Here is a 14909-nt window from a genome sequence, read left to right on the forward strand (position 1 = left end):
ACCCAAGTATCCACTAATGGATGGATAAACAGAACAAGGTCTACTCATATAGCATGATAATATTCAGCCATAAAAAATTATAGAAGGTTCAATTTATTTTTTTAATTTTAATTTTAATTTCTAGTTCTCTTTTCATTGACTATCAACACTTAAAAACAAGGAGGCTTGATAAAAACAGGCAGAGAAGCTGTTTCCTGTTCTCTCTCTCAAACATGAGAGACATAACAAACAAGGTCCCATGTGTCCATCATCCCAACAAGTCTAGGATCACAAAGCACCATGATGAAGGGTATAACCCGAAGCCACAACAGTGTTCTTCAGTCACCTTTTTTTAGGTTATCAATGCATTTCTAGGGTCTCTTGATTTCTTAGCAATGATTCAGAATCCCTAGAAGAGAAATGCCGCATATAGTGAGAATGTCCCAAGCTTCCATGCCATGTCATTTTTTTGTTTGTCCAACATCAAAACTTGTCAGTGCCAGAAGTTTGCCTCCAGAGCCAAGGTCTGTAGAGACTTTCTCAGACTGGCTGAGGAGAGACCTGCATTTGCTGATAATAGGGCCTCATCATCGCAGTCAGCTTTTCTCCAAGTGTCCCGAGAGCACTTAGTATCTCCACTTTCTGTTGGGCGTTCAGGCCTCTTTCCAGCTTCCCTACCATGAGATCTCCATCCATCTCCACTCCCCTTGTCTGGAGCCGACCCGACCATTTCTTTGTAAGTAATCTGATGATGTGTGGGGTCTTAATGGCCTGGCTGACAGCTGCTGGATGGCAGTTGCATTCCACTTGGCTCGTCTACCGGAGTCGTATTTCCAGACATGATTTTCTTCAGTGACATCATTAAAGTGGCTTAGTTGCTCCAGAGTTTTCTTCCTATTCATATACATCAAGTTCCTCTCTTGTCTCTTAGTATCCAGTGCTGACTGGTCCCAAAGTGCATGAAACTCCTACCATTGACGTTTCAAGTGTCTTGAACTTGAGGAAGGTGAAATTGTTCATCAGGGCTACAAGAGGCTCGAAGTTCAAACTATTGAGGGTGGAGTTGGCTGTGGGTTCTAGCCTGGTGGACACTCCTGGTGGGAGCACTTCCCAGAAGGTACAATTTTAAAATGACTCCATTTCACTTAAACTATTTAGAACTCTTGGGGTGCCTGGGTGGCTCAGTAGGTTAAGCCTCTGCCTTCGGCTCAGGACATGGTCTCAGGGTCCTGGGATCGAGCCCCGCATGGGGCGCTCTGCTCAGCAGGGGATCTGCTTCCCCTCTCTTCTGCTACTTGTGATCTCTCTCTCTCTCTCTGTCAAATAAATCTTAAAAAAATTATTTAGAACTCTTATTCTTAAATAGAAAGCAAGAAATTGGTCAGAAGTAATAAGATCAAGTACCAGCTTACTTCTTACTCCTTCGAATAATTGTTTTCTGGCTTGTTCTTCCGTGATTGCCTGTCTCCAGACACACAGAGCACAAGTCATTGAAAGGCCAGTGGCTTTTGCATGGTGCCAAATATATGTACTGATGGGAAGTTTGGAAGGGCAAAGAATTAATCAGACATAGTAAGCCTACTAATTAAAATAATCAGAAACACCAATTTAGAATTAAGACACTTTGTTTCTTGCCACCTGGAAATGGCTGGGGATGGAGCTTGGGACTGTCAGCCACAGGAGTTCCAAGTGTCCTCAAACTAAGGAGCCCTTTTACAAACTCTGTTCACCCTCTGAACCCCTTCTGGTGTCCCACCCCCATGTCCCCTCCAGGGGTATTTGATGTCACCATGCTGAAGCAGGACCAACCACTGGGCCAGGACATCTTGTCTTCTCTTGCCTGGTGGTACCTCAGTTTCCAAAGCATCTCACCCACATCTCCATCCCGTCCTGCTCCATGGAGAAGTCCAGTCAATAAGGGATGGCCCATCTGAGCTGGTTGTTAAAAGTATCCAAGGATACTGCTTCATACTTCATTGTGAATCACTGTTTTGTCCAAAGGTGTTAGATGTCACAGGGATATTTTGTTTTCAGAGGGTATGCTTGGTAACTCACGTCAGTCAATGTTATGGAGGAACCTGAAATGAGGATTTTCTCTCATCTTTCAGGTTTCACGTATTCATTCAACAAGCATCTCAAAAGTCCCTTCTCTATGTCAGAAACTCTGTTAGGTGCTGGAGTTATAAATATTATAAAGAAAATGGCTGTCAGTGTAGGGGATAGACCATGGTGATACATCTTGATGAAGGCTATAATAATGACATAATGTGAACATTTATCAGAACTTTTATTATAGGGGATGTTAAATGTCCTTGTCTTTTGAGTCTCTTGAACTTAGGAACTTAGGAGGAGAGCAGAGATCATTGGCCTGTCTGCACTGTGTACTGGGGAGTGCCTAGAACCAACCAAGCATGTAGAGGGTGTTCAGTGAAAATCCGTGGAATGAATGAATAAATGAATACATTTGAACAGAGGGCCCAGGTCCCGAGCTTGGTGAATATGGATGGGACTGCAGTTTTGCAGGGAGTCAGGACTTTCCATGGCCTGTGCACGTGTGCACTCGTTCTGCCTGTCCCCTCCACTCTAGCAAAAGTTCCCCTCGCCTGTGGCCCTGGTGCTTTGCCCTTTGTTATTTTCTTCCATGTGCCTTTCCGCTCCTGCCCATGTCCCTTGTCTTTGCTCCCCTTTGCAGCAAACCTCAAGCAGGTTGTCTACACCTGCTACCTCCACATTCTCGTTTCCCTACTCTCTCCGGTTCACTTCAGTCTGCCCACCAAACCTGCTCTTGTAAAACCCACCTCTGCCCTCCGTGTTGCTGACTTGTGACTCTGAGCATGCATCTTGCTTCCATAATAGCAATGTAGACAGGGATGATCTCTCCCTCCTCCTCAACACGGCCTCTCCACCTGGCTTCCACTCTGGCCTCATTTCTGGCTGTTTATCGGACACTCCTTGTAGCCTGCTCTCCTCCTCTGCTTCCCTCCTTCCTTCTCTTGAGTTCCTAAAACTGGCCTGTCCAATAGCCCCCTTTCGTCCACCCTTTCTCCTGTCCCCCTCCACTCTCTCTGTCCCTTTTACCCTTCTCTACTTTTTCCTTTTTGCACACACTTAGCCAACCTCTAACATGTTATATAATTTACTTGTCACGTGCTTGTCGTGTATGGATACCCGCTGCCCCTTGCTAGAGTGTAAGGCTACGAGCATGGGCATATTTGTGTGTTTTGCTCACTGCTGTATTCCAAGTATGGAGATCCATGCCTGGCATGTAATGGGCACTCAGTAGTTGTTGAGTAGTATTTATTACGAGTGGCCACTTATTAGTGAATGTTTTCAGAAACGGTGATTTTTGCTTCTCTATGTCTCAGATAATATATACTAGGCATCAGGGAAGGCTTCACAGAGGAGCTGACATCTGAGCAGAGTCTAAACCGGTGGAGGAGAAATTCATGGGGCAGGGAAGGGCTGAGGGGAGGCAGTCCAGGCAGAAGTAACTCTTTCTGGGAGGCAGGGAAGAGTTTGAGGCACGAGTGTTAGGGTTGGCTTTAGTTTGGCGTGGGCCAAAGGGCCGTGACGGGGAGAAGCTTAAAGAGTGGGTCGCCATTGGGGATGGCCATGCTGTGAAGGCATATAGGTGCCATTCACAGATTTCTGGGGATTGAGGAGACAGCTTTCCACTCTGAGTAAAGCAGACTTGCTTCTGTCACATCATGCCCAAAGGCTTTTCAGACAAGTAATCCAGGATCCTCTGTACTTTTCCTAAGTACTTTTCTCATGACTGCCCCACCAGAAATAGCCGAGCTGCCTGAGATCTGGCATGTCTGACCAAGATGCTCTGGGCCGCAGTGCTTTCTAGAGGCCCCTCAGGGTGGCAGGTCCTAGCCTGTGCTCCTCAGCCCCAAAGCTGTGAATAACAAGATGGTGAGATTCAGGGCCACAGAACCCCACCCCAGCAACACTGGTGCCCTCCTGACCCCTGGAGGCCTCTAAGACCTTCCTTCCCTATACTGCCTGGGGGAATGGCTGGGAGCACAGAGAAGCATTTACATTTCTCCCCACCTAAGGTATGCAACAGCTTTATGGGGCCTGAGTAATGATGTGTGCAAGAAGTTTCTGGTCCCGGAGGAGAGGGTGGTCCCCTGCACTAAGTGGCATGGTGATAATACCTTCAAAGAGGGGAAGGAGTCCGGAGGCAAGAGTGTCCACTTCCAAGTGGAGAGATCAGGGAAGACTTCATGGAGGCAGTGGCATTTTGTATCATTCTTCATCAAAAATCAGTGGGGAGATGGGAAAGAAAACTCCACAACCTGAGTGTGTGGACATTTATGGGCAGACGGCCTCTAGATTAGCACCACTGTGAGCAATCTATTAATTGTATAAATTAACAATTGTTTCTCAGGCAGCCAAAAACCCCAGCCCTAGCAGATGTTGTCAAATGTATCCATTTTGTCCTATAATCTTTAAATAATCTTTTCATAAAGTGCCAACTGAAGTAAAGACCTAATCCATCCTCCCCCAGTAGGAGGGGAATTATCTTTCTGATGGTATAAAATAATCCTTTTAGGTGACATGAAACCAACTCTCAGCCTAAATCCTTTCTTTTTCCTCCCCCACAGGTGCCATCATTACTGTTAAGAACTCCATTTAAGAAATAACCAGGGAGACTGGAGGGGTTATTTTGAGTCGCGAATAGTATTTAGTTGGAACCCAAATCTTCTAAAATGACAGCCTGGCTTCTGAGTGGCCCTGCTGAGGATCGTGCTGCTCCCCATTGGAGGGGAGCCCCCATTTCCGGGGGGAAGAGCCAGGGGTCCCGGCCCACTCTCCAGAGACTGGGCCCTAATGGGCCCTAATAGGGGCTTGGGACAGTGAGAGGTTAGGTGTGGGAAGTGATTCTAGACAGCTGCATGGGAGAAAGTATTGGCCCTAAAGCGTTTTAGAGGTGGTGGTAACAGAGATAATCCACTTTCTGATGCTCTCTTTGGAGGGGAAGATGGCCCAGCTGGGTGAGGAGGACACGCAGCTTAGACTCAGAGACTCCTAGTTGAAGTTCTACTTTGCTGATTACCAGTTGTGTGGTTTGGGGACATCCTTTTCCTTTTTCAGAATCTGCACAATGGGAAGAGCATTAGGAAAGCCCTTTCTTATAATATACAGGTGGGAGAAAGCTACATAAGCAGTAAATGAGGACTCCCGGGACAGGGAGTTTAAGAGTCATATTGGAGGTCAGCGTACTGGTGAGGTCCGGAGCTAAGGGCTCCTTCAATCCTGGGATCCTCTTCCTGTTACTCCGGGCATGTATCCACTTTGTAGGGTAGCTTTATTATGGCAGAACTGAAACTAAGAGTTGATTCTACTGTCATCTGCTTTCTTTTCCTGGTCGTATCATGCAGACTCCGGTTGGTAATGTAATTAGTCCATCTATTATTTTCTCTCCTATACCTAATACCATCTGTCCATCTAGTCGCTGGAACGAGATTATTGAGCACATGCTATGTGTCCATGGGGAAGGACATGCTGTGTGAAGTATTGGGCACTCAGAGGAGAAAGGCTGCTTGTTCAGCGCTTGAGAAGCGCATAGATGAACCTGTACCCGAAGAGCATATGGTGCCATGTGATCTTGTAAGAGAGGTTTGCATCAGGCACATCATTAGAGCTATTTTCTTGTTTTCAGGAGGAGGGTGAGGAGGGTGGGGAGAGGCTACACACAGCACTGAGAGGGAGAGCAGCAGAGAAGGCTGCTCTCTCACTCTCAGTAGGTGGGTCCTGATGGGAGTGTGTGCATATGTGCATGTTCCTTAGTGTGAGTTTGGGGAGGCGAAGGGGGGAAGGGCATTCCAGGGAGAGGGAGCAGAAAATGCAAGTACATGTTGGATCTGCTACCCTGGCTCAGTGTGGTCGAATGGGGTGAGGTGTCCGGCCATGAGTGGCAGACATACTGGCAAAGTGGCAGGTGCCAGAAGGCAAAGGTATCTCGTGGCCTCTGAGGAGTTAAACTTTATCCTGAAGCTCCTTTTAAATCCTTCTAAACAGGGGAGTGACATTATCAGATTTTAGAAAGATAATTCTGGTGGCAGTGTGCAGCACAGATGGGAGGGGAGAGAATTGGAAACAGGGAACCCTGTTCTGCAAAGATTGTGATAATCCAGGCAACGGATGATGAGGGCCTAAGTGAGGGCAGGTGCGTAGGGATGAGGATGAAGTAGATTAGAGAAAGATTTAAAAAAGAGAATCAGCCTGGTGACTGATTGGAAAGGGAGGAAATGAGTGTAGGGGAGGTGTGGAAAAGTACTTGAGGAGTCTGGTTGGGGGGATAAGGTGAGGGATGGAGTCATTAATCAGGAATAAGATGAGGACAAGGTTGGGGTAAGAGAAGAGGGGACAGAACTATGAATTCCGCTTTGGGTCTCTGGAGTCATGAATTCTGGGAAGAGGAGTCCAGTTGGCAGTTGAAACTGGGTTTAAAGTTTGGGAGAGACTTTTACTTATTCATGACACAAATATTACTGAGTGTATGTTATGTGTCTGGTAACCTTGTAGTGTCTGGAGATACGGCAGTGACTGTGATGGACAAGATCTCTATTTTCATGAAGTGCTCATTCCCGAGGAGGGAAAACAAATAACAAACTAGTGGACAGATGCAAAATAAAACAGGATAACATGACAGAGAATAGCTGGGGGACTCCATTAGATAGGGTTCAGGGCAGGCATTTCTTAACAAGCTAGGATTCAAACCAAGATCTGAATAATGAAGAAGGGCCAGCCATGTGAAGACCTCAGGGAAAAGCAGTCCCAGCAGAGGAATCTGTATTGTGCAAAGGCTTTGAGGTGAGAACACACATGGCATGTCCAAGGAAGAGAAAGAAGGCCAGGGCGCTTGCAATGTAGTGGGTGAAGGAAGGGAAGGTAGGAGATGAAATTGGAGAAGTGATCAGGGGTTGGATCGCACCATAGAATATGTCAGTCAGATGAGGCTCCTCTGAATGGTAACAAAGAACCCTCAAATCTCAATAGCATCTAGTAAAGATGGTTATTTATCACTCATACTACATGTCTATAACGGATGGGCTGCAAATCTTCACTCCAGAACTCTGGTAGATGGGACAGCTCCTACCTGGGACATTTCTTGTATTTTCACAGAGGGAAGAGAGAAGGTACAGGATCACGTGATCCTTACAGGTTCTGCATGGAAGTGGATGGGCCCCTTCCACTGGCCAAAGCAAGTTACGTGGCCAAAAGTGATGCCATCAGGGGTGGGGATGCACAGACCTGCCATGGAGAGGAGCAGCAGGAGTTGAGATCAGCAGTGCAACCTTCCATGTAGACTGTGGTGAGGAGATTCGATTACAGTATAGAAAACCATTAGGATTTTTTATTTTATTTTAAAGCAGAGGATATTATTATTGGTTGCCAAAGTAGGGTAAAAATAGGTCAAGAGTGAAAATAGGAGATATGAGAAGCCGGGCAATCTGGGAAAGTCCGTGTCAGATATGAGCACATGACAAGGGAGTTCTTTAGGGTAGAGCCTTAAAAATACTACCAGGACCAGGCCCTCTGCAGGAGGCACATTGTGGGGATGACTTGGCCTTGTTGGCTTTCCATATGTATCAGGCACTCAAGGATGGTCTTTGGACAGGGGACCCTGGAAAAGGCGTATTCTGCCCAAGATCACAGCATTCCTCCCTAGGAGTCTCCTAGAGAAAGATGCATGTGATGAAACTTGTAAAGGGAAAATAACACCTAAATGCTAGTGAGGGTGGGCCCTGAGCCACAATAAGGTGAGTTTTGTAAATTAGGCCAGAGGAAACAGAAGCAGCTGTGGCTTTTGCTTTCTCCTCCTCCTCACACTGAATACCATAGGAAAAGACAATCCCTGGTCAGGAATCTTCTTTCTTTTCCTCTTGGAAAGGAGAGAGAAGAGGGCAGGATGGGTGGTGTGCTCAAGAACAGTGAGCCCCAGGGCAGTATGCCGCTTCTGTCACCAAGCTGAAGAGAAAAGAGAAAGAAAAAAGAAGATGCCTAAAAGCTCCCGGTGCTGTGCGGACCAGGAGCAGACCCCCAGCCCACCTGTAGGGTAGAGCGCTGTAGCTGAGTCTGGGTCAGTCTTCCTCTTCTGCAGGGTGGGCTGAGGAGGGGATGAAAAGAGAGCTTCCCTTCCCTCAAATGCTGTCTGCTGAGACCTAATGCCTCCAGTCCAGGAGGGAGAATGGAGAAAGCCACACAGAGGAAGAGAACTTTGACTTTTTAATTTCTCCTGCCAAAGCTCCCCCTGCTGGTGGCTCCCCGTGGCGGTTACTCATTGGACACTTGAAATATACCAAGAGGTCCAGGAAGTGAGGGGGGACCCATGGCTGAGATAGCCAGGACGATTGATTTTGCCACCTGGGGTTTTCTCTGAACATCAAATCTTGGCCTCTGTTTTTATAAGAGAACGTTACAGTTCTTCAACTAAAATGATAAATGTCTCATTGGCAGGGCCCATAACTTAGACTTCTTTGGACCCCTTCCTTCCTCACAAAGTCCAGCACAGGCCAGTGAAAAGTTAAATACTTCTGTGAAGGAATGAATGAGTGACCAAATGATTTCCCAGAAGGCTTATCCAGAAGCAACACTTGTGTTCCAGTTCTCCCACTGCCCATGGTGTCCGTGATGAACTACGAAGTTCCGTATGAGAATGCAGATGGAGAGAAGGAAATTTATTATGCTGTCAGAGAAGGAAAGCAACAGTGTAGGCCTTCTGATTCTCTTCCTGCTGGCTGGGCCCTGTGGCCAACAGTTCTCCGTTCCCTCTAGGGCTCAAGGGACCACAATAGGCTCAGGCCATTACCCATGGAGCTGGTCAGGGAGAGCCTATCTGTCAAATTGGCCAGAATGTAGCAAGATAAACTCCTGGTGAGTCCTTCTGTGACACCCTGGGGCTTTGGTGACAGAGTTAATTAATCAAGACACCAGCGTCAAAATTAAAGTGAGGAGGAAAAGTCAATTAGTGATTGAATAGCTATGAGGAGATATATTCTAATGAGGTTCCCTCTAATTTGGGCTGTTCCTCACCCCTCCTCATTAGGTGTGGTCACGCTTCCTTCTTCTGAGCACTGTGAGGGTCAGGAAGAGGGAGGGACGAAGGGTGTCTCTCTAATTTACTCAGGGGTGGATGGGGAGAGACTTCTTTGCTGTCAGCAATATGCCAGGGCCCCATGAAGCTATTCATCACCTCTCTGAATTCTTTACAGCTGGATGTTCATTTCGATTTGTAGTCACCTCCTCAGCAATCCTTCAGCAGGCTTGGCCAGGCTCCTGAGAGGAGATCTGAGCCGAGAGGGGGAGACGCAAGCCGGCCAGGAAGGCTGGAGCTGGGCTCTCCAGGGATGCATCTGCCACCATTCCACCCTCCACAGCCTCCCTTAACTCTATTTGCTTCTACAGGGAGACAGGGAAATTAGGATGTCTCTCAGGCTTTCCAAGCCCTTGTCACGGTTAATAAAGGTCTGGCATGAACCACAGCTAGGATGGCTTAGCAGGCTCTGGTGCTGGGGACTCGGGGAGGGAATGTAGGTGTAGCTATTGCTCTAGCTGCCTAAGTGACACCAAGGAGTCCAGGAACCAAGAGAGACCAGACTGAGGGTCCCTGCTTCCTGCTCTTACTTCCCGTGGGTGGGGCAGGGAGGCGTGTGGACAGTGTGACTGATGGGTGCAAGGTCAAGGGACAGGAAGTGGAGCATGGATGGCTGGAAGAACCGCTGGTGGGGAAGCTTCTGGCTGCATTTCCCACCTTGAGTTGGATCAGGCTCGTGTCCAGAGCTTCAGGAGGGCTTGAGCCTGAAATTGGGATCTAAGTTTACCATTTCTTTTTTGTCACAAAATAATACAGATTCACTGTAGGAAAAGCAGACAGAGAAAAAGCAGTTTCACCTTATCTCACTACCCAGAGACTAACCACTGCTAGTCTTTTCAGATGCTTTCCAAGTAAATAGATTTAATGTTTTATGTTAATCAGTGTAGAGTTTAGCTCTATATCATGATTCCTTCTGGTAGGTGCAAGCATTTGGGTCATTGGGAAGGCCCATCCCATTTGTTAATTTGTTATATTCACAAATGAAGTCTCTTCCCATTTATTTTCTAGAAGCTAAAAACTGCTGGGCAAAACTGAGGTCCTTTTATATACAGAAGAAATCATGAAAATGTAATCATGGGTTTCCCGTGCAATAAAAAAGCAATTTAAACAAAGAAAATGATGGAAGGATGTAAATGATAAGAGAATCACTGCAGAAAAAAACCTTATTCCTGGATAGGAAAATGTAATATTGTGAAGATAGGAAGAAAAAAAAGGAAAGCTAAAAAAACTGAAAACATTTTAAAGGAAAGAAAAATATCAAGATGCTGATAACCAAGCTGCAAAGAAAAAAATATTTCCACATGCCCAACATAAGAATGACTTAGCATTACAGTTTCTCCCTTTCCAGTGCTTTTCTCATGTGTGAGTTTTTTCAAGGACATGAAGGCTTACAGCATAAACATGTCTTCAGCTTGTTATATAGTTATGATAGTTTAATTTTAAAATAAAGATTTATTTATTTTAGGGAGAGAGAGGGTGTGCAGGGGGTGGGGTGCAGAGGGAGAGGGAGAGAGAAACTTGAGCAGACTCCACACTGAACATGGAGCCCAGTGCGGGGCTTGGGCTCCAATTTCACCATTCTGAGATCGCGATCTGAGCAGAAATTAAAAGTCGGATGCTTAACTGACTGCGCCACCCAGGCAGGCCAATGATGATATAATTTCCGTGGCTAAAATATATATTTATTGCACATTGTTAAATTATTATCCAGTGTTGGATTTCAAAGTGCTCCCGATTACCCTATTACAAAAATACTGTGCATTACGTTACTGTGTATGTTACTTTTTGTTGAATTAGTTCTTAAGAGTATTTTTGCCTAAGTGAAATTGTTGAGTTAAAATGTTTGGATGTTCAGTAATTCTTGATTAATATTGCCCAAATGCTTCCCAAAACCATTGTCCAGTTTATAGGAGTATTGGTTTCACTATGCCCTCAGCAGCCTAAGATATGATTAAAAATTGTTTTTATTGAGGTATAAGTGGTATGACATGAAAGGCCCATATTTTAAGAAATCAGTTTGATGGGGTTTGATAATTATATATACCTTTAAACCCTTCCCCCATTATAGAATATTTTCATTACTCAAGAAAATTCTTTTGCCTGTTCTGGACTTCATAAAAATGAAAACTGTAATAATGAATTATATATGCTCTAAACTCTTAATTCATTGTTATAATTTTTGTTTTAAACAGAATTAGTGGTCTTTTAAGGAATTAATAACATGCCCATTTGGTTCTTTTTTATGGTTTCCATCTCTCTCCAAATTTCCCAGTCGTTCATACATCCTTACTTTGTTTATTCCGCTGTCACTGTCTAGATCATTCTAACATCTGCGCCATCTCTGGGCTCGTATCTTTTGGTCTCTTAATTCTTTATTTATGTTGGATGTTGTGTGTAAAGATCACTAGAGACTGATATAAAGAATATTTACCCATAGGAAAGGTTATGTCCCTTCTCCGAGACTGCTAATGTGAAGGATGGAGACCATCGAAGCTCTGTCTGAGCAGGGTATGGACGCATTTAATCTTCAGATCCCTTCCATTCATCACTGGTCAGGTGTTTTGAGAATGATGTCAAGACTCTCTCCATTAGGGCTTGGGCCCTGAGCACCAGTGAGACTCAAGAGATCTTTTTAGGCTTCGCAGCTCTGTTGCCAGCTCTTTAGACCATGGGTGGCTTTCTGTCTTTCTGCTTGGTAGCCAGCTGCCGGCTTGAGTTTTAGGTCCTTCCCCCAGGATTCTGCAACTCAAGAGGCCCCTCCTCATCTTCTGCCCCATTCTGTGTCTAGGAAGGCCACTGTGCTGCACTTGGGGGAGGCCCTGGGTCCTTTGAAGGGGTTTCCCAGCTCTCTGTCTTACTCCCAGTCTTCAGTGGGTCTTGTCTTGGGAAACATACCGCCTGCCTCAAGGGAATCCTCTGGGTTCGATCTTGCCTTTTGCCTTGGGTCTGTTACCTGTGTGCTTGAGGAAGACCTGTGTGAAAGTTTTGGCATGTGGGTGGGTGTACACTTGCTCTGTGACTGGGGTTCTCAGAATTCTGATCTGTTGCAGGAGCTCACATAGACCTATTAGGTGTTGTTACGTGTTGGGCCAAAATTTCTTTACCTGGGTTTATGGCAGATCCCTCTTCTTCCTGACATTTCATAGATAAAAGCAGCCAGGGATCTCTTCTATGTTAGGAAGACCTTGTCATTTCTGTAGTTTAGTTTATTTAGGTTTCTTTTCCATCCTGAGCACTCTGATGGTTTTGAAAACTGCAGTTTTGTGGCTTCCTCAGCTAGTTCTCCTGGCTAAGGCAGGTTTATCAGTCACTTGTCCCTTTCTACATCCTCACCAGAAACAGAAGTCCCAGGGGTATTATTTTTCAATTTATGCTAACTTAACAGAGGGAAATGGTAACTTAGAGTTTTAATTTATATTTTTTATTCTCTGGGAACTGAACGTTTCAAATCCTTGTTTGCTAGTTACATAACTTCCTTTGTGAGTGTCTTTTGCCCTATCTTTTAGAGTCTTAATTTGTTTCTGACCCATATACACGAGGTCTTAAATACTAAATATAGTGCCTCTTTGTTACAATATTTTTTGTTTGCCATTTGCTTTAATACGTTACTTTTTTTGGCAGTCAAACTTAGAGATCTTACTCTTTTTTTTCTTTTTATTCTTTATGTTGCTTCTGAGCCTATAAAGTTCTCTTTCCTTTAGAGGTTTGGAAAATATTCAGTTCTATTTTTCTGAGATTTTGATGTTTTAAAAAACCCATGTTTAACTCTTCCACTCAATTGGAATTTGTTTTAGTGCATAATATAAAGTGAGATTTGAAAATTACTGTTTCTCCAAATTGCTAGTTAATTGTCCCAACACCATTTATTGGGTAATCCTTGCTTTCCCTCATTGAGCTGTAATGAATCTTACATCTTTGTACATAATTGGGTCCATTTCAGTGCCATCTGTTCTGTTACACTGATCTTTCAGTCTGGTCCTGGGCAGATACAGATGAATTTTTGAAACTGCAAAGCTAAGGAACTAACAGTATTCTTATAGGTCCTCACTGGGGGGCCAGGAGTCATTTGTCTCTGAAAGCATTTGATGACAGTTCTGCAACTTTTGTTTATTTAATTATTTGATCACTTAATTATTAAGTCCTCAAGAATTAAAGCTCTTCAAGGGTTGTGATCGTCTTTGACAAGGTCAAATCCTACCTGAGCCCTGTTCCTTGGAAAACAGCAGTGGGCAAGAAATCCCCCACTCCTTTGTGTTCCTGTAAATGCTTACTGCAAAGAACCAGCCTATCCAGTATGAGCTGGATAAGACTCAGGGTAACCCCCTGTTTACCTAGGACTTAATGGACATGGACCCACCAGATTCCCATTCTTTGTCTCCTAATGATTAGCTCCGCTCTTTGCTCCTGAGGAATGTGGACAAAATACTCACTTGTCTTGGCCTAACTTTAGGTAGGCTTTTTCTCCACTTCTCCCTCCACACCCCGAACCTTGAATTTTGACCCATGCTCAGTCTGAGCCAGCAATGGACTTTGGAGTCTCTCCTTCACAACCCTCTTGCAAATAGGCTGACCACAATGAAAATCAGTCCCTCATCAACCATCTGATCACACCCTTTGCTCATTGTCTCCTCTTCCCCGCCCCCCCACCCCACCCCGCTCCAGTTCTTTACTCTTCCTTATAAAAGTTCTGCTTGACTTCAGGCAGGCGCACTCTTGCCATTACTGTAGTCTCCCCTCATCCGCTTGCAATAATCCCTTTCACTTCACATTATTATTTACTACTTGCGAAGTAATGTCTATCCATTCACCACTGCATCCCGAGTGTCTACACAATTCCAGTAATAGAGTAGGTTTTTAATAATGTTTCAGTTAATGGCTCAAGTTTTTTTTTTTTTAATTACAAGAGTAATCATTGAAAGAAAAAAATCAAACAGTTCAGAATGATATAAAATAAAGTATAAAATCCCTGTTCCCCTCAAGTTCTAACCTTTGGAAGTTGCCACTATGTATATTTCTTTTGTGTCTTTCAAGACATTTTCTATTTTTATGTGAAAAAAATATATATGTACCTCACAGATCAGACTATTCTTAATTAATATTCTCCATTGTTCTGTAGTCATTCAGCAGTCAGTATACCAACGTATCTTGGGCATCATTTTCCATGTCAGTGTATGTAGAGCTACCTTGTTCTGTGGAACAGCCGGTCATAGTCCATTGTGTGGCACATTCTGGAAGTACCATTCCTTATTTGTTATATTGTTCCAGGTTTTTGGTATTACAAACAGCACTGCTGTAAATTCCCTACATGTTTTTATGTGCCCGTACAAGTATATATACAAGGATAAATTCCTACAGTGGAAATATTCCAGGATTTAAGATGTTGGTAGATTATGAGACTGTCCCTCAGCTTTACAATTCCACCAAAAATGAATGAGAACGATTAAAAAAAATGTGTTTTTTTTGGGGGGGGGGCTTTGCCTATAATATAGATGAAAAATTGAATCTAGCTGCTAATATAGTTTACATTTCTTTGTGTGAGACTGAACATCTTTCCACACGGTTATTGGCCTTTTTAAAATTGGGTTGTTCTTTTCTTATTGATTTTAAAGAGTTCTTTTTATGTCAAATAAATTATATCATATATGCTGCAGATAATTTACCTGTTTGTCTTTGATATTGTAAATGTTTTTTTTTTTTCCATAGACAATGTTCATATTTTTATATAGTCAAAAGTGTTCATCTTTTCTTGTATCGCTTCTGCGTTACTTTCAATTTGATGTACAGGCTTATCAGAGTTGACTTAAAGCCCACATTTATGAAG

At 44.2% G+C, this 14909-nt stretch overlaps 1 pseudogene; it reads right to left on the minus strand.

Annotated features, from left to right (window-relative positions):
• Positions 1-440: 440 nt before the first annotated feature.
• LOC125080527 (protein LZIC-like) overlaps positions 441-14909 on the minus strand; it is a 70745-nt pseudogene continuing 56276 nt past the window's right edge.

Source organism: Lutra lutra, chromosome 11, assembly GCF_902655055.1.
Source record: "Lutra lutra chromosome 11, mLutLut1.2, whole genome shotgun sequence".
Taxonomy (NCBI): Eukaryota; Metazoa; Chordata; class Mammalia; order Carnivora; family Mustelidae; genus Lutra; species Lutra lutra.